Source organism: Tachysurus fulvidraco, chromosome 15 (genome assembly GCF_022655615.1).
Source record: "Tachysurus fulvidraco isolate hzauxx_2018 chromosome 15, HZAU_PFXX_2.0, whole genome shotgun sequence".
Taxonomy (NCBI): domain Eukaryota; kingdom Metazoa; phylum Chordata; class Actinopteri; order Siluriformes; family Bagridae; genus Tachysurus; species Tachysurus fulvidraco.
Window position 1 is genome coordinate 17,154,790 of NC_062532.1, and position 25,877 is coordinate 17,180,666.

The 25,877-nt window shown below is 40.0% G+C and overlaps 17 non-coding genes across 17 annotated transcripts; all 17 read left to right on the forward strand.

The window, feature by feature from the left end:
• The first annotated feature begins 4,811 nt into the window (after positions 1-4,811).
• Positions 4,812-4,883, forward strand: trnac-gca. Its single transcript has one exon. It is a non-coding gene; the product is annotated as a tRNA-Cys (tRNA).
• Positions 4,884-6,062: 1,179 nt separating this feature from the next.
• Positions 6,063-6,134, forward strand: trnac-gca. The gene has a single exon. It is a non-coding gene; the product is annotated as a tRNA-Cys (tRNA).
• A 1,207-nt stretch (positions 6,135-7,341) lies between these two features.
• On the forward strand, positions 7,342-7,413 carry trnac-gca. The gene has a single exon. It is a non-coding gene; the product is annotated as a tRNA-Cys (tRNA).
• A 1,940-nt stretch (positions 7,414-9,353) lies between these two features.
• trnac-gca lies at positions 9,354-9,425 on the forward strand. The gene has a single exon. It is a non-coding gene; the product is annotated as a tRNA-Cys (tRNA).
• A 1,206-nt stretch (positions 9,426-10,631) lies between these two features.
• On the forward strand, positions 10,632-10,703 carry trnac-gca. Its single transcript has one exon. It is a non-coding gene; the product is annotated as a tRNA-Cys (tRNA).
• A 2,260-nt stretch (positions 10,704-12,963) lies between these two features.
• On the forward strand, positions 12,964-13,035 carry trnac-gca. The gene has a single exon. It is a non-coding gene; the product is annotated as a tRNA-Cys (tRNA).
• Positions 13,036-13,758: 723 nt separating this feature from the next.
• trnac-gca lies at positions 13,759-13,829 on the forward strand. Its single transcript has one exon. It is a non-coding gene; the product is annotated as a tRNA-Cys (tRNA).
• A 724-nt stretch (positions 13,830-14,553) lies between these two features.
• On the forward strand, positions 14,554-14,625 carry trnac-gca. Its single transcript has one exon. It is a non-coding gene; the product is annotated as a tRNA-Cys (tRNA).
• Positions 14,626-15,659: 1,034 nt separating this feature from the next.
• trnac-gca lies at positions 15,660-15,731 on the forward strand. The gene has a single exon. It is a non-coding gene; the product is annotated as a tRNA-Cys (tRNA).
• Positions 15,732-16,140: 409 nt separating this feature from the next.
• On the forward strand, positions 16,141-16,212 carry trnac-gca. Its single transcript has one exon. It is a non-coding gene; the product is annotated as a tRNA-Cys (tRNA).
• Positions 16,213-16,852: 640 nt separating this feature from the next.
• trnac-gca lies at positions 16,853-16,925 on the forward strand. Its single transcript has one exon. It is a non-coding gene; the product is annotated as a tRNA-Cys (tRNA).
• A 723-nt stretch (positions 16,926-17,648) lies between these two features.
• trnac-gca lies at positions 17,649-17,720 on the forward strand. Its single transcript has one exon. It is a non-coding gene; the product is annotated as a tRNA-Cys (tRNA).
• Positions 17,721-18,442: 722 nt separating this feature from the next.
• On the forward strand, positions 18,443-18,514 carry trnac-gca. The gene has a single exon. It is a non-coding gene; the product is annotated as a tRNA-Cys (tRNA).
• A 1,588-nt stretch (positions 18,515-20,102) lies between these two features.
• On the forward strand, positions 20,103-20,174 carry trnac-gca. Its single transcript has one exon. It is a non-coding gene; the product is annotated as a tRNA-Cys (tRNA).
• A 1,206-nt stretch (positions 20,175-21,380) lies between these two features.
• Positions 21,381-21,452, forward strand: trnac-gca. Its single transcript has one exon. It is a non-coding gene; the product is annotated as a tRNA-Cys (tRNA).
• A 2,250-nt stretch (positions 21,453-23,702) lies between these two features.
• Positions 23,703-23,774, forward strand: trnac-gca. Its single transcript has one exon. It is a non-coding gene; the product is annotated as a tRNA-Cys (tRNA).
• Positions 23,775-25,362: 1,588 nt separating this feature from the next.
• On the forward strand, positions 25,363-25,434 carry trnac-gca. Its single transcript has one exon. It is a non-coding gene; the product is annotated as a tRNA-Cys (tRNA).
• Positions 25,435-25,877: the final 443 nt, after the last annotated feature.

The window sequence follows — 25,877 nt, forward strand, 5'->3', positions numbered from 1 at the left end:
AGCACCTTTGGTAAAACCCTGCAAAATTTCTGATGTCTAATGTACAGTATATTTGCTTAAAATTTGGTCTTAGATTTGTTTTTCCTTGGATAACTAGTAGTATATTTTTATGCCAATTATGGTATAAAATGTATGGTTATTTTGTGGGTATAAAATGGTATTTTAACCCAAAATTGTAAAGATGTTTGTAAGAACTGTAAGCTAACTTTCTATCTCAAATAATGAAAAAGTATCAAAAGCTTACTTACTTATAGCTAAACTATCAGTTATGTCTAAAATTGTTCTACCTATGTCGTGGGTATAGTTCTGTTGTAGAGCATGTAGCTGCATGGAGCACCTGCAGATTAAGCGATCCGCACCCTTTCACTATGCTCCAGACCATCTCACAAGACCTTCTGCTCTTCATTACCACTGTCATCAATGAATCCATAGCATCTGGTCATTTACCAACTACCTTCAAGTGAGCAAGGGTCCCATCCTAAAGAAACCTGCTCTAGATCCATCAGACATCAGTAACTACAGACTGGTATCACTTATCTCTTTTCTTTCAAAAATTCTTGAATGCATTGTCTATAATCAACTCTCTGTCTATCTCTCACAGAACCACCTCTAAGATTCCAACCAGTCTGGCTTTAAAGCAGCTCATTCAACAGAGACAGCCCTTTTGGATGTCTCTGAGAAACTACATGCTGCTAGATCAGCCAAGCTGTCATACGTCCTCATCCTCCTCGACCTTTCAGCAGCGTTTCATACGGTCAACCACAAGATTCTCTTGTCCACCCTCAGAAGACTTGGGATTTGCGGATCAGCATGAGTTTGCTTCCTACCTGGAAGGATGCTCATATCAGGTAACATGGAGGGGAGTGCTCCATGCAGATTCTCCACTGGTGTCCCTGCATAACGATCTGATCTCCCCTTCAGTCACAGCTCGTAACCTTCTCTACCACGATAGAAGGATTCAGCCATTTTTTCCACACAGGCTGCTCAGGTATATGTTCAGTCTCTTGTCTTCGCAAAACTGGAGTATGGCAAAACACTGCTGGTTGGTCTACCTATGAACGCAATTCGTATTCTGCAAATGATCCAAAATGCAGCTGCATGACTTGTTTTCAACCTGCCTAAGTTCTCGCATACCACTCCCATGCTGCGATCCCTCTACGGGTTTTCGGTAGCTGCACGCATAAGATTCAAAACACTGATGCAGCTCTCTCTTACCTCAAAGCCCTTATCACCATGCATTTGTGGACCTCACTTTGTTCCCAGTGGCATTGTCATGCTGAAACCTTTTTGTCAGAGGCCCTTAGTTCCAGGAAAGGGAATGTTACATGATACAGCATTCAAATACCTCCTATACAAATTGTGTGCTTTTAATTTTCTGGCAACAGCTGGGTGAATTCTCAAGGTCAGGTACCCACAAACATTTGGCCATATGAAAATATGTTGCTATGAACCTTACCTAGCCAGCAAGAATCTGGAAAAACTAGATATCTACTTGTGTGCATAATCGTAGATGTTGAAAACGTACAGCAAAATCATAGTGGCATATAATATGAAAAAATTCCCAGATGCTACCTAGTCAAGCCTCATGGTTGATAAAACCTCAGTTACATGCAAACCTCCTAACCAGCAACAGAACTTGCTGGTGAACATTGTATCCAGAAAAATGGATACACAAATGTCCATGTAAACAGTGAATAGTGCTGTCCAGGCAGTAGCAGAAAAAAATTCCAACTGTGGCATCTTGGGCTGAAGGGAAACATCACATAAATTGCCATGTTACCGAAGTAGTAAAAACTAGTTAAAGATGGACTGAAATAGAATAAGGCAGAAGTGATCACTGTTGTGTTTTTCAAGAAATAATGTACATAATTTAATGCTTTCACATATAGGTGGGCCCCTGAGAGGCACCGCATGCAGAAAATAACTAAACGGCATAGGTAGCTTCAAGAAGACTGCTAAGGAGCAGAACCAGAACAAGAAGTACAACTTTACAACTGCTTTCATTAAGACTAATAATGAAGTCAATACAATTTAAAGTATTTTAATAATATACTCCATTTTTAATGTGATTAATATAATCTTGTCTGAATTGGAAAAGTGCAAAAATTGATGCCTCATAGTCTGTAACATAATACACAATAATATGAAGCTACCAGAAGGTGGCACCAGTAGAATAGAGTTTCCACATGTAGTTGGAAAGGGCACAACACTCAGTAGAATTCACCAGAGCTAAAATGGTTATTACATGTAGAGCATACAAAGGCAGTATGGCACCATGTTTTTTTCCTCCATTAGCCATTGCTGTGATATGAATATCACTGGTTTTAACTGTGTAAAATTTTACTCAATCCACTCTATACGGTCACTGAAGGCTTTTTAACAATGCTATTCCAATCCTTGCTAAGACCTACAATTGCTCTCTAATGCAACTGAAAACAGGATTTGTAAACAACACTCCTCCAGACCATGAAACCACCTTTATCGACAGAGATTGGTTTCATTGTAAAAATATTCCTCACACAACAAGACCTCCTCCACCAGTAGGAACTGTTTTCATTGGGGCCCAGATGACTTTAAAGCATTTTAAAAAACACATCTGTTGTCAGTCGAAGCTGCTTGAAGTTGCTTGAAGCGGCTTGAAGCTGCCAAAATGCAAGAAATACAACATATGATGATTTATCTTGTCTATAAAGCTGCAACTGAAAACAGTCTTTATAAACAACACTCCTCCAGACCATGGAACGATCTTTACTAACAGAGATTGGTTTCATTGTAAAACTATTCCTCAAAGAACAATAACTATTGGCCCCAGCATGAATCCATGTTACCCTTTCTGATTGATCCATGAGCCATTGGTCGAATATGATTATGACAAGATCAATTGCTTTAAAAAGCTAGCTATTTAAAACACACCTGTTGTTAGTTGAAGCTGCTTGAAGATGATGCAACTGGGGGTGGTAGAGCATTTGACTGCAGATCAAGAGGTCCCTGGTTCAAATCTGAGTGCCCCCTACTGGCCGTGCAACATGTAGCCTTTAAATCCCTTATACTCTTCACTGCCAATACGCACATGGAAATACATACTTGTGTGATCTTGTCTATACACTTACTGACTGCTTTATTAAAAACACTTATACACTTCACTTCCAAAATGCACATGGAAATACAACATGTGATGATTTATCTTGTCTATAAAGCTGCAACTGACAACAGGTTTTATAAACAACACTCCCCCAGACCATGGAACGACCTTTACTGACAGAGATTGGTTTCATTGTAAAAATATTCCTCAAAGAACAAGAACTAATGGCCCTAGCATGAATCCATGTTACCCTTTCTGATTGATCCATGAGCCATCGGTCGAATGTGATTATGACAAGATCAATTGCCTTTTTAATACATCTGTTGTCATTCGAAGCTGCTTGAAGCTGCCTGAAGCTGTTTCAAGCTGCCAAAATGCATGTGGAAATACAACATGTGATGATTTATCTTGTCTATAAAGCTGCAACTGAAAACAGGATTTATAAACAACACTTCTCCAGACCATGGAACGACCTTTACTGAGAGAGAATTTTTTTTTATTGTACAAATATTATTCACAGAACAAGAACTAATGGCCCCCGCATGAATCCATGTTACCCTTACTGATTGATCCGTTAGCCACTGGTCGAATATGATTATGACAAGATCAATTGCTTTAGAAAGCTAGCTATTTAAAACACACCTGTTGTCAGTTGAAGCTGCTTGATGATGATGCAACTGAGGGTATAGCATGTGGAAATACAACATGTGATTATTTATCTTGTCTATAAAGCTGCCACTGACAACAGGTTTTATAACCAACACTCCCCCAGACCATGGAACGACCTTTACTGACAGAGATTGGTTTCATTGTTAAAAATATTCCTCAAAGAACAAGAACTAATGGCCCCAGCATGAATCCATGTTACCCTTTCTGATTGATCCATGAGCCATTGATCGAATATGAATATGACAAGATCAATTGCCATTTAAAACACACATGTTGTCAGTTGAAGTTGCTTGAAGCGGCTTGAAGTTGCTTGTAGCGGCTTGAAGCTGCTTGAAGCGGCTTGAAGTTGCTTGAAGCGGATTGAAGCTGCCAAAATGCATGTGGAAATACAACATGTGATGATTTATCTTGTCTATAAAGCTGCAACTGACAACAGGTTTTATAACCAACACTCCCCCAGACCATGGAACGACCTTTACTGACAGAGATTGGTTTCATTGTTAAAAATATTCCTCAAAGAAGAAGAACTAATGGCCCCAGCATGAATCCATGTTACCCTTTCTGATTGATCCATGAGCCATTGATCGAATATGAATATGACAAGATCACTTGCTTTAGAAAGCTATCCATTTAAAACACACCTGTTGTCAGTTGAAGTTGCTTGAAGCGGCTTGAAACGGCTTGTAGCGGCTTGAAGCGGCTTGTAGCGGCTTGAAGCGGCTTGTAGCGGCTTGAATTGACTTGAAGTTGCCAAAATGCATGTGGAATTACAACATGTGAAGATTTATCTTGTCTATAAAGCTGCCACTGACAACAGGTTTTTTTAAACAACACTCCCCCAGACCATGGAACGACCTTTACTGACAGAGATTGGTTTCATTGTAAAAATATTCCTCAAAGAACAAGAACTAATGGCCCCAGCATGAATCCATGTTAGCCTTTCTGATTGATCCATGAGCCATTGGTCGAATATGATTATGATAAGATCACTTGCTTTAGAAAGCTATCCATTTAAAACACACCTGTTGTCAGTTGAAGCTGCTTGATGTTGATGCACCCTGGGGGTATAGCTCAGTGGTAGAGCATTTGACTGCAGCTCAAGAGGTCCCCGGTTCAACTCCGGGTGCCCCCTTCTGGACTTCACTGCCAATACTTGCATGGAAATGGACAGTATATACTTGGGGATCTTGTCTATATCTAGAAACACTTATACTCTTCACTTCCAAAATGCACATGGAAATACATGTGATGATTTATCTTGTCTATAAAGCTGCAACTGACAACAGGTTTTATAAACAACACTCCCCCAGACCATGGAACGACCTTTACTGACAGAGATTGGTTTCATTGTAAAAATATTCCCAGCATGAATCCATGTTACCCTTTCTGATTGATCCATGAGCCATTGGTCGAATATGATTATGACAAGATCACTTGCTTTAGAAAGCTAGCCATTTAAAACACACCTGTTGTCAGTTGAAGCTGCTTGATGATGATGCAACTGGGGGTATAGCATGTGGAAATACAACATGTGATTATTTATCTTGTCTGTAAAGCTGCAACTGACAACAGTTTTTATAAACAACACTCCCCCAGACCATGGAACGACCCTTACTGACAGAGATTGGTTTCATTGTTAAAAATATTCCTCAAAGAACAAGAACTAATGGCCCCAGCATGAATCCATGTTACCCTTTCTGATTGATCCATGAGCCATTGATCGAATATGAATATGACAAGATCAAGTGCCATTTAAAACACACATATTGTCAGTTGAAGTTGGTTTCATTGTTAAAAATATTCCTCAAAGAACAAGAACTAATGGCCCCTAACTAATGTTACCCTTTCTGATTGATCCATGAGCCATTGATCGAATATGAATATGACAAGATCAATTGCCATTTAAAACACACATGTTGTCAGTTGAAGTTGCTTGAAGCGGCTTGAAGTTGCTTGTAGCAGCTTGAAGCTGCTGGAAGTTGCTTGAAGCGGATTGAAGCTGCCAAAATGCATGTGGAAATACAACATGTGATGATTTATCTTGTCTATAAAGCTGCAACTGACAACAGGTTTTATAAACAACACTCCCCCAGACCATGGAACGACCTTTACTGACAGAGATTGGTTTCATTGTAAAAATATTCCTCAAAGAACAAGAACTAATGGCCCCAGCATGAATCCATGTTAGCCTTTCTGATTGATCCATGAGCCATTGGTCGAATATGATTATGACAAGATCACTTGCTTTAGAAAGCTATCCATTTAAAACACACCTGTTGTCAGTTGAAGCTGCTTGATGTTGATGCACCCTGGGGGTATAGCTCAGTGGTAGAGCATTTGACTGCAGATCTAGAGGTCCCCGGTTCAACTCCGGGTGCCCCCTTCTGGACTTCACTGCCAGTACTTGCGTGGAAATGGACAGTATATACTTGGGGATCTTGTTTATATCCTTACTGACTGCTTTATTAGAAACACTTATACTCTTCACTTCCAAAATGCACATGGAAATACATGTGATGATTTATCTTGTCTATAAAGCTGCAACTGACAACAGGTTTTATAAACAACACTCCCCCAGACCATGGAACGACCTTTACTGACAGAGATTGGTTTCATTGTAAAAATATTCCCAGCATGAATCCATGTTACCCTTTCTGATTGATCCATGAGCCATTGGTCGAATATGATTATGACAAGATCACTTGCTTTAGAAAGCTAGCCATTTAAAACACACCTGTTGTCAGTTGAAGCTGCTTGATGATGATGCAACTGGGGGTATAGCATGTGGAAATACAACATGTGATTATTTATCTTGTCTGTAAAGCTGCAACTGACAACAGGTTTTATAAACAACACTCCCCCAGACCATGGAACGACCCTTACTGACAGAGATTGGTTTCATTGTTAAAAATATTCCTCAAAGAACAAGAACTAATGGCCCCAGCATGAATCCATGTTACCCTTTCTGATTGATCCATGAGCCATTGATCGAATATGAATATGACAAGATCAATTGCCATTTAAAACACACATATTGTCAGTTGAAGTTGGTTTCATTGTTAAAAATATTCCTCAAAGAACAAGAACTAATGGCCCCTAACTAATGTTACCCTTTCTGATTGATCCATGAGCCATTGATCGAATATGAATATGACAAGATCAATTGCCATTTAAAACACACATGTTGTCAGTTGAAGTTGCTTGAAGCGGCTTGAAGTTGCTTGTAGCGGCTTGAAGCTGCTTGAAGCGGCTTGAAGTTGCTTGAAGCGGATTGAAGCTGCCAAAATGCATGTGGAAATACAACATGTGATGATTTATCTTGTCTATAAAGCTGCAACTGACAACAGGTTTTATAAACAACACTCCCCCAGACCATGGAACGACCTTTACTGACAGAGATTGGTTTCATTGTTAAAAATATTCCTCAAAGAACAAGAACTAATGGCCCCAGCATGAATCCATGTTACCCTTTCTGATTGATCCATGAGCCATTGATCGAATATGACTATGACAAGATCACTTGCTTTAGAAAGCTATCCATTTAAAACACACCTGTTGTCAGTTGAAGCTGCTTGATGTTGATGCACCCTGGGGGTATAGCTCAGTGGTAGAGCATTTGACTGCAGATCAAGAGGTCCCCGGTTCAACTCCGGGTGCCCCCTTCTGGACTTCACTGCCAATACTCGCATGGAAATGGACAGTATATACTTGGGGATCTTGTCTATATCCTTACTGACTGCTTTATTAGAAACACTTATACTCTTCACTTCCAAAATGCACATGGAAATACATGTGATGATTTATCTTGTCTATAAAGCTGCAACTGACAACAGGTTTTATAAACAACACTCCCCCAGACCATGGAACGACCTTTACTGACAGAGATTGGTTTCATTGTAAAAATATTCCCAGCATGAATCCATGTTACCCTTTCTGATTGATCCATGAGCCATTGGTCGAATATGATTATGACAAGATCACTTGCTTTAGAAAGCTAGCCATTTAAAACACACCTGTTGTCAGTTGAAGCTGCTTGATGATGATGCAACTGGGGGTATAGCATGTGGAAATACAACATGTGATTATTTATCTTGTCTGTAAAGCTGCAACTGACAACAGGTTTTATAAACAACACTCCCCCAGACCATGGAACGACCCTTACTGACAGAGATTGGTTTCATTGTTAAAAATATTCCTCAAAGAACAAGAACTAATGGCCCCAGCATGAATCCATGTTACCCTTTCTGATTGATCCATGAGCCATTGATCGAATATGAATATGACAAGATCAAGTGCCATTTAAAACACACATATTGTCAGTTGAAGTTGGTTTCATTGTTAAAAATATTCCTCAAAGAACAAGAACTAATGGCCCCTAACTAATGTTACCCTTTCTGATTGATCCATGAGCCATTGATCGAATATGAATATGACAAGATCAATTGCCATTTAAAACACACATGTTGTCAGTTGAAGTTGCTTGAAGCGGCTTGAAGTTGCTTGTAGCGGCTTGAAGCTGCTTGAAGCGGCTTGAAGTTGCTTGAAGCGGATTGAAGCTGCCAAAATGCATGTGGAAATACAACATGTGATGATTTATCTTGTCTATAAAGCTGCAACTGACAACAGGTTTTATAAACACTCCCCCAGACCATGGAACGACCTTTACTGACAGAGATTGGTTTCATTGTAAAAATATTCCTCAAAGAACAAGAACTAATGGCCCCAGCATGAATCCATGTTAGCCTTTCTGATTGATCCATGAGCCATTGGTCGAATATGATTATGACAAGATCACTTGCCATTTAAAACACACATGTTGTCAGTTGAAGTTGCTTGAAGCGGCTTGAAGTTGCTTGTAGCGGCTTGAAGCTGCTTGAAGCGGCTTGAAGTTGCTTGAAGCGGATTGAAGCTGCCAAAATGCATGTGGAAATACAACATGTGATGATTTATCTTGTCTATAAAGCTGCAACTGACAACAGGTTTTATAACCAACACTCCCCCAGACCATGGAACGACCTTTACTGACAGAGATTGGTTTCATTGTTAAAAATATTCCTCAAAGAACAAGAACTAATGGCCCCAGCATGAATCCATGTTACCCTTTCTGATTGATCCATGAGCCATTGATCGAATATGAATATGACAAGATCACTTGCTTTAGAAAGCTATCCATTTAAAACACACCTGTTGTCAGTTGAAGTTGCTTGAAGCGGCTTGAAACGGCTTGTAGCGGCTTGAAGCGGCTTGTAGCGGCTTGAAGCGGCTTGTAGCGGCTTGAATTGACTTGAAGTTGCCAAAATGCATGTGGAATTACAACATGTGAAGATTTATCTTGTCTATAAAGCTGCCACTGACAACAGGTTTTTTTAAACAACACTCCCCCAGACCATGGAACGACCTTTACTGACAGAGATTGGTTTCATTGTAAAAATATTCCTCAAAGAACAAGAACTAATGGCCCCAGCATGAACCCATGTTAGCCTTTCTGATTGATCCATGAACCATTGGTCGAATATGATTATGATAAGATCACTTGCTTTAGAAAGCTATCCATTTAAAACACACCTGTTGTAGTTGAAGCTGCTTGATGTTGATGCACCCTGGGGGTATAGCTCAGTGGTAGAGCATTTGACTGCAGATCAAGAGGTCCCCGGTTCAACTCCGGGTGCCCCCTTCTGGACTTCACTGCCAATACTTGCATGGAAATGGACAGTATATACTTGGGGATCTTGTCTATATCCTTACTGACTGCTTTATTAGAAACACTTATACTCTTCACTTCCAAAATGCACATGGAAATACATGTGATGATTTATCTTGTCTATAAAGCTGCAACTGACAACAGGTTTTATAAACAACACTCCCCCAGACCATGGAACGACCTTTACTGACAGAGATTGGTTTCATTGTAAAAATATTCCCAGCATGAATCCATGTTACCCTTTCTGATTGATCCATGAGCCATTGGTCGAATATGATTATGACAAGATCACTTGCTTTAGAAAGCTAGCCATTTAAAACACACCTGTTGTCAGTTGAAGCTGCTTGATGATGATGCAACTGGGGGTATAGCATGTGGAAATACAACATGTGATTATTTATCTTGTCTGTAAAGCTGCAACTGACAACAGGTTTTATAAACAACACTCCCCCAGACCATGGAACGACCCTTACTGACAGAGATTGGTTTCATTGTTAAAAATATTCCTCAAAGAACAAGAACTAATGGCCCCAGCATGAATCCATGTTACCCTTTCTGATTGATCCATGAGCCATTGATCGAATATGAATATGACAAGATCAATTGCCATTTAAAACACACATATTGTCAGTTGAAGTTGGTTTCATTGTTAAAAATATTCCTCAAAGAACAAGAACTAATGGCCCCTAACTAATGTTACCCTTTCTGATTGATCCATGAGCCATTGATCGAATATGAATATGACAAGATCAATTGCCATTTAAAACACACATGTTGTCAGTTGACGTTGCTTGAAGCGGCTTGAAGTTGCTTGTAGCGGCTTGAAGCTGCTTGAAGCGGCTTGAAGTTGCTTGAAGCGGATTGAAGCTGCCAAAATGCATGTGGAAATACAACATGTGATGATTTATCTTGTCTATAAAGCTGCAACTGACAACAGGTTTTATAAACAACACTCCCCCAGACCATGGAACGACCTTTACTGACAGAGATTGGTTTCATTGTAAAAATATTCCTCAAAGAACAAGAACTAATGGCCCCAGCATGAATCCATGTTAGCCTTTCTGATTGATCCATGAGCCATTGGTCGAATATGATTATGACAAGATCACTTGCTTTAGAAAGCTATCCATTTAAAACACACCTGTTGTCAGTTGAAGCTGCTTGATGTTGATGCACCCTGGGGGTATAGCTCAGTGGTAGAGCATTTGACTGCAGATCAAGAGGTCCCCGGTTCAACTCCGGGTGCCCCCTTCTGGACTTCACTGCCAATACTTGCGTGGAAATGGACAGTATATACTTGGGGATCTTGTCTATATCCTTACTGACTGCTTTATTAGAAACACTTATACTCTTCACTTCCAAAATGCACATGGAAATACATGTGATGATTTATCTTGTCTATAAAGCTGCAACTGACAACAGGTTTTATAAACAACACTCCCCCAGACCATGGAACGACCTTTACTGACAGAGATTGGTTTCATTGTAAAAATATTCCCAGCATGAATCCATGTTACCCTTTCTGATTGATCCATGAGCCATTGGTCGAATATGATTATGACAAGATCACTTGCTTTAGAAAGCTAGCCATTTAAAACACACCTGTTGTCAGTTGAAGCTGCTTGATGATGATGCAACTGGGGGTATAGCATGTGGAAATACAACATGTGATTATTTATCTTGTCTGTAAAGCTGCAACTGACAACAGGTTTTATAAACAACACTCCCCCAGACCATGGAACGACCCTTACTGACAGAGATTGGTTTCATTGTTAAAAATATTCCTCAAAGAACAAGAACTAATGGCCCCAGCATGAATCCATGTTACCCTTTCTGATTGATCCATGAGCCATTGATCGAATATGAATATGACAAGATCAATTGCCATTTAAAACACACATATTGTCAGTTGAAGTTGGTTTCATTGTTAAAAATATTCCTCAAAGAACAAGAACTAATGGCCCCTAACTAATGTTACCCTTTCTGATTGATCCATGAGCCATTGATCGAATATGAATATGACAAGATCAATTGCCATTTAAAACACACATGTTGTCAGTTGACGTTGCTTGAAGCGGCTTGAAGTTGCTTGTAGCGGCTTGAAGCTGCTTGAAGCGGCTTGAAGTTGCTTGAAGCGGATTGAAGCTGCCAGAATGCATGTGGAAATACAACATGTGATGATTTATCTTGTCTATAAAGCTGCAACTGACAACAGGTTTTATAAACAACACTCCCCCAGACCATGGAACGACCTTTACTGACAGAGATTGGTTTCATTGTAAAAATATTCCTCAAAGAACAAGAACTAATCGCCCCAGCATGAATCCATGTTACCTTTTCTGATTGATCATGAGCCATTGGTTGAATATGATTATGACAAGATCAATTGCCATTTAAAACACACATGTTGTCAGTTGAAGTTGCTTGAAGCGGCTTGAAACGGCTTGTAGCGGCTTGAAGCGGCTTGTAGCGGCTTGTAGCGGCTTGAAGCGGTTTGAAGTGACTTGAAGTTGCCAGAATGCATGTGGAATTACAACATGTGAAGATTTATCTTGTCTATAAAGCTGCAACTGACAACAGGTTTTTTTAAACAACACTCCCCCAGACCATGGAACAACCTTTACTGACAGAGATTGGTTTCATTGTAAAAATATTCCTCAACGAACAAGAACTAATGGCCCCAGCATGAATCCATGTTACCCTTTCTGATTGATCCATGAGCCATTGGTCGAATATGATTATGACAAGATCACTTGCTTTAGAAAGCTAGCCATTTAAAACACACCTGTTGTCAGTTGAAGCTGCTTGATGATGATGCAACTGAGGGTATAGCATGTGGAAATACAACATGTGATTATTTATCTTGTCTATAAAGCTGCAACTGACAACAGGTTTTATAAACACTCCCCCAGACCATGGAACGACCCTTACTGACAGAGATTGGTTTCATTGTAAAAATATTCCTCAACGAACAAGAACTAATGGCCCCAGCATGAATCCATGTTACCCTTTCTGATTGATCGATGAGCCATTGATCGAATTTTAATATGACAAGATCACTTGCTTTAGAAAGCTATCCATTTAAAACACACCTGTTGTCAGTTGAAGTTGCTTGAAGCGGCTTGAAACGGCTTGTAGCGGCTTGAAGCGGCTTGTAGCGGCTTGAAGCGGCTTGTAGCGGCTTGAATTGACTTGAAGTTGCCAAAATGCATGTGGAATTACAACATGTGAAGATTTATCTTGTCTATAAAGCTGCCACTGACAACAGGTTTTTTTAAACAACACTCCCCCAGACCATGGAACGACCTTTACTGACAGAGATTGGTTTAATTGTAAAAATATTCCTCAAAGAACAAGAACTAATGGCCCCAGCATGAATCCATGTTAGCCTTTCTGATTGATCCATGAGCCATTGGTCGAATATGATTATGATAAGATCACTTGCTTTAGAAAGCTATCCATTTAAAACACACCTGTTGTCAGTTGAAGCTGCTTGATGTTGATGCACCCTGGGGGTATAGCTCAGTGGTAGAGCATTTGACTGCAGATCAAGAGGTCCCCGGTTCAACTCCGGGTGCCCCCTTCTGGACTTCACTGCCAATACTTGCATGGAAATGGACAGTATATACTTGGGGATCTTGTCTATATCCTTACTGACTGCTTTATTAGAAACACTTATACTCTTCACTTCCAAAATGCACATGGAAATACATGTGATGATTTATCTTGTCTATAAAGCTGCAACTGACAACAGGTTTTATAAACAACACTCCCCCAGACCATGGAACGACCTTTACTGACAGAGATTGGTTTCATTGTAAAAATATTCCTCAACGAACAAGAACTAATGGCCCCAGCATGAATCCATGTTACCCTTTCTGATTGATCCATGAGCCATTGGTCGAATATGATTATGACAAGATCACTTGCTTTAGAAAGCTAGCCATTTAAAACACACCTGTTGTCAGTTGAAGCTGCTTGATGATGATACAACTGAGGGTATAGCATGTGGAAATACAACATGTGATTATTTATCTTGTCTATAAAGCTGCCACTGACAACAGGTTTTATAAACAACACTCCCCCAGACCATGGAACGACCTTTACTGACAGAGATTGGTTTCATTGTTAAAAATATTCCTCAAAGAACAAGAACTAATGGCCCCAGCATGAATCCATGTTACCCTTTCTGATTGATCCATGAGCCATTGATCGAATATGAATATGACAAGATTACTTGCTTTAGAAAGCTAGCCATTTAAAACACACCTGTTGTCAGATGAAGCTGCTTGATGATGATGCACCTGGGGGTATAGCTCAGTGGTAGAGCATTTGACTGCAGATCAAGAGGTCCCCGGTTCAACTCTGGGAGCCCCATTCTGGACTTCACTGCCAATACTTGCATGGAAATGGACAGTATATACTTGGTGATCTTGTCTATATCCTTACTGACTGCTTTATTAGAAACACTTATACTCTTCACTTACAAAATGCACATGGAAATACATGTGATGATTTTTCTTGTCTATAAAGCTGCAACTGACAACAGGTTTTATAAACAACACTCCCCCAGACCATGGAACGACCTTTACTGACAGAGATTTGTTTCGTTGTAAAAATATTCCTCAAAGAACAAGAACTAATGGCCCCAGCATGAATCCATGTTACCCTTTCTGATTGATCCATGAGCCATTGGTCGAATATGATTATGACAAGATCACTTGCTTTAGAAAGCTAGCCATTTAAAACACACCTGTTGTCAGTTGAAGCTGCTTGATGATGATGCAACTGAGGGTATAGCATGTGGAAATACAACATGTGATTATTTATCTTGTCTATAAAGCTGCCACTGACAACAGGTTTTATAAACAACACTCCCCCAGACCATGGAACGACCTTTACTGACAGAGATTGGTTTCATTGTTAAAAATATTCCTCAAAGAACAAGAACTAATTGCCCCAGCATGAATCCATGTTACCCTTTCTGATTGATCCATGAGCCATTGATCGATTATGAATATGACAAGATTACTTGCTTTAGAAAGCTAGCCATTTAAAACACACCTGTTGTCAGTTGAAGCTGCTTGATGATGATGCACCTGGGGGTATAGCTCAGTGGTAGAGCATTTGACTGCATATCAAGAGGTCCCCCGTTCAACTCCGGGTTCCCCCTTCTGGACTTCACTGCCAATACTTGCGTGGAAATGGACAGTATATACTTGGGGATCTTGTCTATACCCTTACTGACTGCTTTATTAGAAACACTTATACTCTTCACTTCCAAAATGCACATGGAAATACATGTGATGATTTATCTTGTCTATAAAGCTGCAACTGACAACAGGTTTTATAAACAACACTCCCCCAGACCATGAAACTACCTTTACTGACAGAGATTGGTTTCATTGTAAAAATATTCCTCAAAGAACAAGAACTAATGGCCCCAGCATGAATCCATGTTACCCTTTCTGATTGATCCATGAGCCATTGGTCGAATATGATTATGACAAGATCACTTGCTTTAGAAAGCTAGCCATTTAAAACACACCATTTGTCAGTTGAAGCTGCTTGACGATGATGCAACTGGGGGTATAGCATGTGGAAATACAACATGTGATTATTTATCTTGTCTATAAAGCTGCAACTGACCACAGGTTTTATAAAAAACACTCCCCCAGACCATGGAACGACCTTTACTGACAGAGATTGGTTTCATTGTTAAAAATATTCCTCAAAGAACAAGAACTAATGGCCCCAGCATGAATCCATGTTACCCTTTCTGATTGATCCATGAGCCATTGGTCGAATATGATTATGACAAGATCACTTGCTTTAGAAAGCTAGCCATTTAAAACACACCAGTTGTCAGTTGAAGCTGCTTGACGATGATGCAACTGGGGGTATAGCATGTGGAAATACAACATGTGATTATTTATCTTGTCTATAAAGCTGCAACTGACCACAGGTTTTATAAAAAACACTCCCCCAGACCATGGAACGACCTTTACTGACAGAGATTGGTTTCATTGTTAAAAATATTCCTCAAAGAACAAGAACTAATGGCCCCAGCATGAATCCATGTTACCCTTTCTGATTGATCCATGAGCCATTGATCGAATATGAATATGACAAGATCACTTGCTTTAGAAAGCTAGCCATTTAAAACACACCTGTTGTCAGTTGAAGCTGCTTGATGTTGCTGCACCTTGGGGTATAGCTCAGTGGTAGAGCATTTGACTGCAGATCAAGAGGTCCCCGGTTCAACTCTGGGTGCCCCCTTCTGGACTTCACTGCCAATACTCGCATGGAAATGGACAGTATATACTTGGGGATCTTGTCTATACCCTTACTGACTGCTTTATTAGAAACACTTATACTCTTCACTTCCAAAATGCACATGGAAATACAAGTGATGATTTATCTTGTCTATAAAGCTGCAACTGACAACAGGTTTTATAAACACTCCCCCAGACCATGGAACGACCCTTACTGACAGAGATTGGTTTCATTGTAAAAATATTCCTCAACGAACAAGAACTAATGGCCCCAGCATGAATCCATGTTACCCTTTCTGATTGATCCATGAGCCATTGGTCGAATATGATTATGACAAGATCACTTGCTTTAGAAAGCTAGCCATTTAAAACACACCTGTTGTCAGTTGAAGCTGCTTGATGTTGTTGCACCTGGGGGTATAGCTCAGTGGTAGAGCATTTGACTGCAGATCAAGAGGTCCCCGGTTCAAATCTGGGTGTCCCCTTCTGGACTTCACTGCCAATACTCGCATGGAAATGGACAGTATATACTTGGGGATCTTGTCTATACCCTTACTGACTGCTTTATTAGAAACACTTATACTCTTCACTTCCAAAATGCACATGGAAATACAAGTGATGATTTATCTTGTCTATAAAGCTGCAACTGACAACAGGTTTTATAAACACTCCCCCAGACCATGGAACGACCCTTACTGACAGAGATTGGTTTCATTGTAAAAATATTCCTCAACGAACAAGAACTAATGGCCCCAGCATGAATCCATGTTACCCTTTCTGATTGATCCATGAGCCATTGGTCGAATATGATTATGACAAGATCACTTGCTTTAGAAAGCTAGCCATTTAAAACACACCTGTTGTCAGTTGAAGCTGCTTGATGATGATGCAACTGAGGGTATAGCATGTGGAAATACAACATGTGATTATTTATCTTGTCTATAAAGCTGCCACTGACAACAGGTTTTATAAACAACACTCCCCCAGACCATGGAACGACCTTTACAGACAGAGATTGGTTTCATTGTTAAAAAGTAATCTTCTAAAGCAAGATTACTTGCTTTAGAAAGCTAGCCATTTAAAACACACCTGTTGTCAGATGAAGCTGCTTGATGATGCTGCACCTGGGGGTATAGCTCAGTGGTAGAGCATTTGACTGCAGATCAAGAGGTCCCCGGTTCAACTCTGGGTGCCCCATTCTGGACTTCACTGCCAATACTTGCATGGAAATGGACAGTATATACTTGGTGATCTTGTCTATATCCTTACTGACTGCTTTATTAGAAACACTTATACTCTTCACTTACAAAATGCACATGGAAATACATGTGATGATTTTTCTTGTCTATAAAGCTGCAACTGACAACAGGTTTTATAAACAACACTCCCCCAGACCATGGAACGACCTTTACTGACAGAGATTTGTTTCATTGTAAAAATATTCCTCAAAGAACAAGAACTAATGGCCCCAGCATGAATCCATGTTACCCTTTCTGATTGATCCATGAGCCATTGGTCGAATATGATTATGACAAGATCACTTGCTTTAGAAAGCTAGCCATTTAAAACACACCTGTTGTCAGTTGAAGCTGCTTGATGATGATGCAACTGAGGGTATAGCATGTGGAAATACAACATGTGATTATTTATCTTGTCTATAAAGCTGCCACTGACAACAGGTTTTATAAACAACACTCCCCCAGACCATGGAACGACCTTTACTGACAGAGATTGGTTTCATTGTTAAAAATATTCCTCAAAGAACAAGAACTAATGGCCCCAGCATGAATCCATGTTACCCTTTCTGATTGATCCATGAGCCATTGATCGATTATGAATATGACAAGATTACTTGCTTTAGAAAGCTAGCCATTTAAAACACACCTGTTGTCAGTTGAAGCTGCTTGATGATGATGCACCTGGGGGTATAGCTCAGTGGTAGAGCATTTGACTGCAGATCAAGAGGTCCCCCGTTCAACTCCGGGTGCCCCCTTCTGGACTTCACTGCCAATACTTGCGTGGAAATGGACAGTATATACTTGGGGATCTTGTCTATACCCTTACTGACTGCTTTATTAGAAACACTTATACTCTTCACTTCCAAAATGCACATGGAAATACATGTGATGATTTATCTTGTCTATAAAGCTGCAACTGACAACAGGTTTTATAAACAACACTCCCCCAGACCATGGAACGACCCTTACTGACAGAGTTTGGTTTCATTGTAAAATATTCCTCAACGAACAAGAACTAATGGCCCCAGCATGAATCCATGTTACCCTTTCTGATTGATCCATGAGCCATTGGTCGAATATGATTATGACAAGATCACTTGCTTTAGAAAGCTAGCCATTTAAAACACACCAGTTGTCAGTTGAAGCTGCTTGACGATGATGCAACTGGGGGTATAGCATGTGGAAATACAACATGTGATTATTTATCTTGTCTATAAAGCTGCAACTGACCACAGGTTTTATAAAAAACACTCCCCCAGACCATGGAACGACCTTTACTGACAGAGATTGGTTTCATTGTTAAAAATATTCCTCAAAAAACAAGAACTAATGGCCCCAGCATGAATCCATGTTACCCTTTCTGATTGATCCATGAGCCATTGATCGAATTTTAATATGACAAGATCACTTGCTTTAGAAAGCAAGCCATTTAAAACACACCTGTTGTCAGTTGAAGCTGCTTGATGATGATGCACCTGGGGGTATAGCTCAGTGGTAGAGCATTTGACTGCAGATCAAGAGGTCCCCGGTTCAACTCCGGGTGCCCCCTTCTGGACTTCACTGCCAATACTTGCGTGGAAATGGACAGTATATACTTGGGGATCTTGTCTATATCCTTACTGACTGCTTTATTAGAAACACTTATACTCTTCACTTCCAAAATGCACATGGAAATACATGTGATGATTTATCTTGTCTATAAAGCTGCAACTGACAACAGGTTTTATAAACAACACTCCCCCAGACCATGGAACGACCTTTACTGACAGAGATTGGTTTCATTGTAAAAATATTCCCAGCATGAATCCATGTTACCCTTTCTGATTGATCCATGAGCCATTGGTCGAATATGATTATGACAAGATCACTTGCTTTAGAAAGCTAGCCATTTAAAACACACCTGTTGTCAGTTGAAGCTGCTTGATGATGATGCAACTGGGGGTATAGCATGTGGAAATACAACATGTGATTATTTATCTTGTCTGTAAAGCTGCAACTGACAACAGGTTTTATAAACAACACTCCCCCAGACCATGGAACGACCCTTACTGACAGAGATTGGTTTCATTGTTAAAAATATTCCTCAAAGAACAAGAACTAATGGCCCCAGCATGAATCCATGTTACCCTTTCTGATTGATCCATGAGCCATTGATCGAATATGAATATGACAAGATCAAGTGCCATTTAAAACACACATATTGTCAGTTGAAGTTGGTTTCATTGTTAAAAATATTCCTCAAAGAACAAGAACTAATGGCCCCTAACTAATGTTACCCTTTCTGATTGATCCATGAGCCATTGATCGAATATGAATATGACAAGATCAATTGCCATTTAAAACACACATGTTGTCAGTTGAAGTTGCTTGAAGCGGCTTGAAGTTGCTTGTAGCGGCTTGAAGCTGCTTGAAGCGGCTTGAAGTTGCTTGAAGCGGATTGAAGCTGCCAAAATGCATGTGGAAATACAACATGTGATGATTTATCTTGTCTATAAAGCTGCAACTGACAACAGGTTTTATAACCAACACTCCCCCAGACCATGGAACGACCTTTACTGACAGAGATTGGTTTCATTGTTAAAAATATTTCTCAAAGAACAAGAACTAATGGCCCCAGCATGAATCCATGTTACCCTTTCTGATTGATCCATGAGCCATTGATCGAATATGAATATGACAAGATCACTTGCTTTAGAAAGCTATCCATTTAAAACACACCTGTTGTCAGTTGAAGTTGCTTGAAGCGGCTTGAAACGGCTTGTAGCGGCTTGAAGCGGCTTGTAGCGGCTTGAAGCGGCTTGTAGCGGCTTGAATTGACTTGAAGTTGCCAAAATGCATGTGGAATTACAACATGTGAAGATTTATCTTGTCTATAAAGCTGCCACTGACAACAGGTTTTTTTAAACAACACTCCCCCAGACCATGGAACGACCTTTACTGACAGAGATTGGTTTCATTGTAAAAATATTCCTCAAAGAACAAGAACTAATGGCCCCAGCATGAATCCATGTTAGCCTTTCTGATTGATCCATGAACCATTGGTCGAATATGATTATGATAAGATCACTTGCTTTAGAAAGCTATCCATTTAAAACACACCTGTTGTCAGTTGAAGCTGCTTGATGTTGATGCACCCTGGGGGTATAGCTCAGTGGTAGAGCATTTGACTGCAGATCAAGAGGTCCCCGGTTCAACTCCGGGTGCCCCCTTCTGGACTTCACTGCCAATACTTGCATGGAAATGGACAGTATATACTTGGGGATCTTGTCTATATCCTTACTGACTGCTTTATTAGAAACACTTATACTCTTCACTTCCAAAATGCACATGGAAATACATGTGATGATTTATCTTGTCTATAAAGCTGCAACTGACAACAGGTTTTATAAACAACACTCCCCCAGACCATGGAACGACCTTTACTGACAGAGATTGGTTTCATTGTAAAAATATTCCCAGCATGAATCCATGTTACCCTTTCTGATTGATCCATGAGCCATTGGTCGAATATGATTATGACAAGATCACTTGCTTTAGAAAGCTAGCCATTTAAAACACACCTGTTGTCAGTTGAAGCTGCTTGATGATGATGCAACTGGGGGAATAGCATGTGGAAATACAACATGTGATTATTTATCTTGTCTGTAAAGCTGCAACTGACAACAGGTTTTATAAACAACACTCCCCCAGACCATGGAACGACCCTTACTGACAGAGATTGGTTTCATTGTTAAAAATATTCCTCAAAGAACAAGAACTAATGGCCCCAGCATGAATCCATGTTACCCTTTCTGATTGATCCATGAGCCATTGATCGAATATGAATATGACAAGATCAATTGCCATTTAAAACACACATATTGTCAGTTGAAGTTGGTTTCATTGTTAAAAATATTCCTCAAAGAACAAGAACTAATGGCCCCTAACTAATGTTACCCTTTCTGATTGATCCATGAGCCATTGATCGAATATGAATATGACAAGATCAATTGCCATTTAAAACACACATGTTGTCATTTGAAGTTGCTTGAAGCGGCTTGAAGTTGCTTGTAGCGGCTTGAAGCTGCTTGAAGCGGCTTGAAGTTGCTTGAAGCGGATTGAAGCTGCCAAAATGCATGTGGAAATACAACATGTGATGATTTATCTTGTCTATAAAGCTGCAACTGACAACAGGTTTTATAAACAACACTCCCCCAGACCATGGAACGACCTTTACTGACAGAGATTGGTTTCATTGTAAAAATATTCCTCAAAGAACAAGAACTAATGGCCCCAGCATGAATCCATGTTAGCCTTTCTGATTGATCCATGAGCCATTGGTCGAATATGATTATGACAAGATCACTTGCTTTAGAAAGCTATCCATTTAAAACACACCTGTTGTCAGTTGAAGCTGCTTGATGTTGATGCACCCTGGGGGTATAGCTCAGTGGTAGAGCATTTGACTGCAGATCAAGAGGTCCCCGGTTCAACTCCGGGTGCCCCCTTCTGGACTTCACTGCCAATAATTGCGTGGAAATGGACAGTATATACTTGGGGATCTTGTCTATATCCTTACTGACTGCTTTATTAGAAACACTTATACTCTTCACTTCCAAAATGCACATGGAAATACATGTGATGATTTATCTTGTCTATAAAGCTGCAACTGACAACAGGTTTTATAAACAACACTCCCCCAGACCATGGAACGACCTTTACTGACAGAGATTGGTTTCATTGTAAAAATATTCCCAGCATGAATCCATGTTACCCTTTCTGATTGATCCATGAGCCATTGGTCGAATATGATTATGACAAGATCACTTGCTTTAGAAAGCTAGCCATTTAAAACACACCTGTTGTCAGTTGAAGCTGCTTGATGATGATGCAACTGGGGGTATAGCATGTGGAAATACAACATGTGATTATTTATCTTGTCTGTAAAGCTGCAACTGACAACAGGTTTTATAAACAACACTCCCCCAGACCATGGAACGACCCTTACTGACAGAGATTGGTTTCATTGTTAAAAATATTCCTCAAAGAACAAGAACTAATGGCCCCTAACTAATGTTACCCTTTCTGATTGATCCATGAGCCATTGATCGAATATGAATATGACAAGATCAATTGCCATTTAAAACACACATGTTGTCAGTTGAAGTTGCTTGAAGTGGCTTGAAGTTGCTTGTAGCGGCTTGAAGCTGCTTGAAGCGGCTTGAAGTTGCTTGAAGCGGATTGAAGCTGCCAAAATGCATGTGGAAATACAACATGTGATGATTTATCTTGTCTATAAAGCTGCAACTGACAACAGGTTTTATAACCAACACTCCCCCAGACCATGGAACGACCTTTACTGACAGAGATTGGTTTCATTGTTAAAAATATTTCTCAAAGAACAAGAACTAATGGCCCCAGCATGAATCCATGTTACCCTTTCTGATTGATCCATGAGCCATTGATCGAATATGAATATGACAAGATCACTTGCTTTAGAAAGCTATCCATTTAAAACACACCTGTTGTCAGTTGAAGTTGCTTGAAGCGGCTTGAAACGGCTTGTAGCGGCTTGAAGCGGCTTGTAGCGGCTTGAAGCGGCTTGTAGCGGCTTGAATTGACTTGAAGTTGCCAAAATGCATGTGGAATTACAACATGTGAAGATTTATCTTGTCTATAAAGCTGCCACTGACAACAGGTTTTTTTAAACAACACTCCCCCAGACCATGGAACGACCTTTACTGACAGAGATTGGTTTCATTGTAAAAATATTCCTCAAAGAACAAGAACTAATGGCCCCAGCATGAATCCATGTTACCCTTTCTGATTGATCCATGAACCATTGGTCGAATATGATTATGATAAGATCACTTGCTTTAGAAAGCTAGCCATTTAAAACACACCTGTTGTCAGTTGAAGCTGCTTGATGATGATGCAACTGGGGGTATAGCATGTGGAAATACAACATGTGATTATTTATCTTGTCTGTAAAGCTGCAACTGACAACAGGTTTTATAAACAACACGCCCCCAGACCATGGAACGACCCTTACTGACAGAGATTGGTTTCATTGTTAAAAATATTCCTCAAAGAACAAGAACTAATGGCCCCAGCATGAATCCATGTTACCCTTTCTGATTGATCCATGAGCCATTGATCGAATATGAATATGACAAGATCAATTGCCATTTAAAACACACATATTGTCAGTTGAAGTTGGTTTCATTGTTAAAAATATTCCTCAAAGAACAAGAACTAATGGCCCCTAACTAATGTTACCCTTTCTGATTGATCCATGAGCCATTGATCGAATATGAATATGACAAGATCAATTGCCATTTAAAACACACATGTTGTCATTTGAAGTTGCTTGAAGCGGCTTGAAGTTGCTTGTAGCGGCTTGAAGCTGCTTGAAGCGGCTTGAAGTTGCTTGAAGCGGATTGAAGCTGCCAAAATGCATGTGGAAATACAACATGTGATGATTTATCTTGTCTATAAAGCTGCAACTGACAACAGGTTTTATAAACAACACTCCCCCAGACCATGGAACGACCTTTACTGACAGAGATTGGTTTCATTGTAAAAATATTCCTCAAAGAACAAGAACTAATGGCCCCAGCATGAATCCATGTTAGCCTTTCTGATTGATCCATGAGCCATTGGTCGAATATGATTATGACAAGATCACTTGCTTTAGAAAGCTATCCATTTAAAACACACCTGTTGTCAGTTGAAGCTGCTTGATGTTGATGCACCCTGGGGGTATAGCTCAGTGGTAGAGCATTTGACTGCAGATCAAGAGGTCCCCGGTTCAACTCCGGGTGCCCCCTTCTGGACTTCACTGCCAATAATTGCGTGGAAATGGACAGTATATACTTGGGGATCTTGTCTATATCCTTACTGACTGCTTTATTAGAAACACTTATACTCTTCACTTCCAAAATGCACATGGAAATACATGTGATGATTTATCTTGTCTATAAAGCTGCAACTGACAACAGGTTTTATAAACAACACTCCCCCAGACCATGGAACGACCTTTACTGACAGAGATTGGTTTCATTGTAAAAATATTCCCAGCATGAATCCATGTTACCCTTTCTGATTGATCCATGAGCCATTGGTCGAATATGATTATGACAAGATCACTTGCTTTAGAAAGCTAGCCATTTAAAACACACCTGTTGTCAGTTGAAGCTGCTTGATGATGATGCAACTGGGGGTATAGCATGTGGAAATACAACATGTGATTATTTATCTTGTCTGTAAAGCTGCAACTGACAACAGGTTTTATAAACAACACTCCCCCAGACCATGGAACGACCCTTACTGACAGAGATTGGTTTCATTGTTAAAAATATTCCTCAAAGAACAAGAACTAATGGCCCCAGCATGAATCCATGTTACCCTTTCTGATTGATCCATGAGCCATTGATCGAATATGAATATGACAAGATCAAGTGCCATTTAAAACACACATATTGTCAGTTGAAGTTGGTTTCATTGTTAAAAATATTCCTCAAAGAACAAGAACTAATGGCCCCTAACTAATGTTACCCTTTCTGATTGATCCATGAGCCATTGATCGAATATGAATATGACAAGATCAATTGCCATTTAAAACACACATGTTGTCAGTTGAAGTTGCTTGAAGCGGCTTGAAGTTGCTTGTAGCGGCTTGAAGCTGCTTGAAGCGGCTTGAAGTTGCTTGAAGCGGATTGAAGCTGCCAAAATGCATGTGGAAATACAACATGTGATGATTTATCTTGTCTATAAAGCTGCAACTGACAACAGGTTTTATAACCAACACTCCCCCAGACCATGGAACGACCTTTACTGACAGAGATTGGTTTCATTGTTAAAAATATTCCTCAAAGAACAAGAACTAATGGCCCCAGCATGAATCCATGTTACCCTTTCTGATTGATCCATGAGCCATTGATCGAATATGAATATGACAAGATCACTTGCTTTAGAAAGCTATCCATTTAAAACACACCTGTTGTCAGTTGAAGTTGCTTGAAGCGGCTTGAAACGGCTTGTAGCGGCTTGAAGCGGCTTGTAGCGGCTTGAAGCGGCTTGTAGCGGCTTGAATTGACTTGAAGTTGCCAAAATGCATGTGGAATTACAACATGTGAAGATTTATCTTGTCTATAAAGCTGCCACTGACAACAGGTTTTTTTAAACAACACTCCCCCAGACCATGGAACGACCTTTACTGACAGAGATTGGTTTCATTGTAAAAATATTCCTCAAAGAACAAGAACTAATGGCCCCAGCATGAATCCATGTTAGCCTTTCTGATTGATCCATGAACCATTGGTCGAATATGATTATGATAAGATCACTTGCTTTAGAAAGCTATCCATTTAAAACACACCTGTTGTCAGTTGAAGCTGCTTGATGTTGATGCACCCTGGGGGTATAGCTCAGTGGTAGAGCATTTGACTGCAGATCAAGAGGTCCCCGGTTCAACTCCGGGTGCCCCCTTCTGGACTTCACTGCCAATACTTGCATGGAAATGGACAGTATATACTTGGGGATCTTGTCTATATCCTTACTGACTGCTTTATTAGAAACACTTATACTCTTCACTTCCAAAATGCACATGGAAATACATGTGATGATTTATCTTGTCTATAAAGCTGCAACTGACAACAGGTTTTATAAACAACACTCCCCCAGACCATGGAACGACCTTTACTGACAGAGATTGGTTTCATTGTAAAAATATTCCCAGCATGAATCCATGTTACCCTTTCTGATTGATCCATGAGCCATTGGTCGAATATGATTATGACAAGATCACTTGCTTTAGAAAGCTAGCCATTTAAAACACACCTGTTGTCAGTTGAAGCTGCTTGATGATGATGCAACTGGGGGTATAGCATGTGGAAATACAACATGTGATTATTTATCTTGTCTGTAAAGCT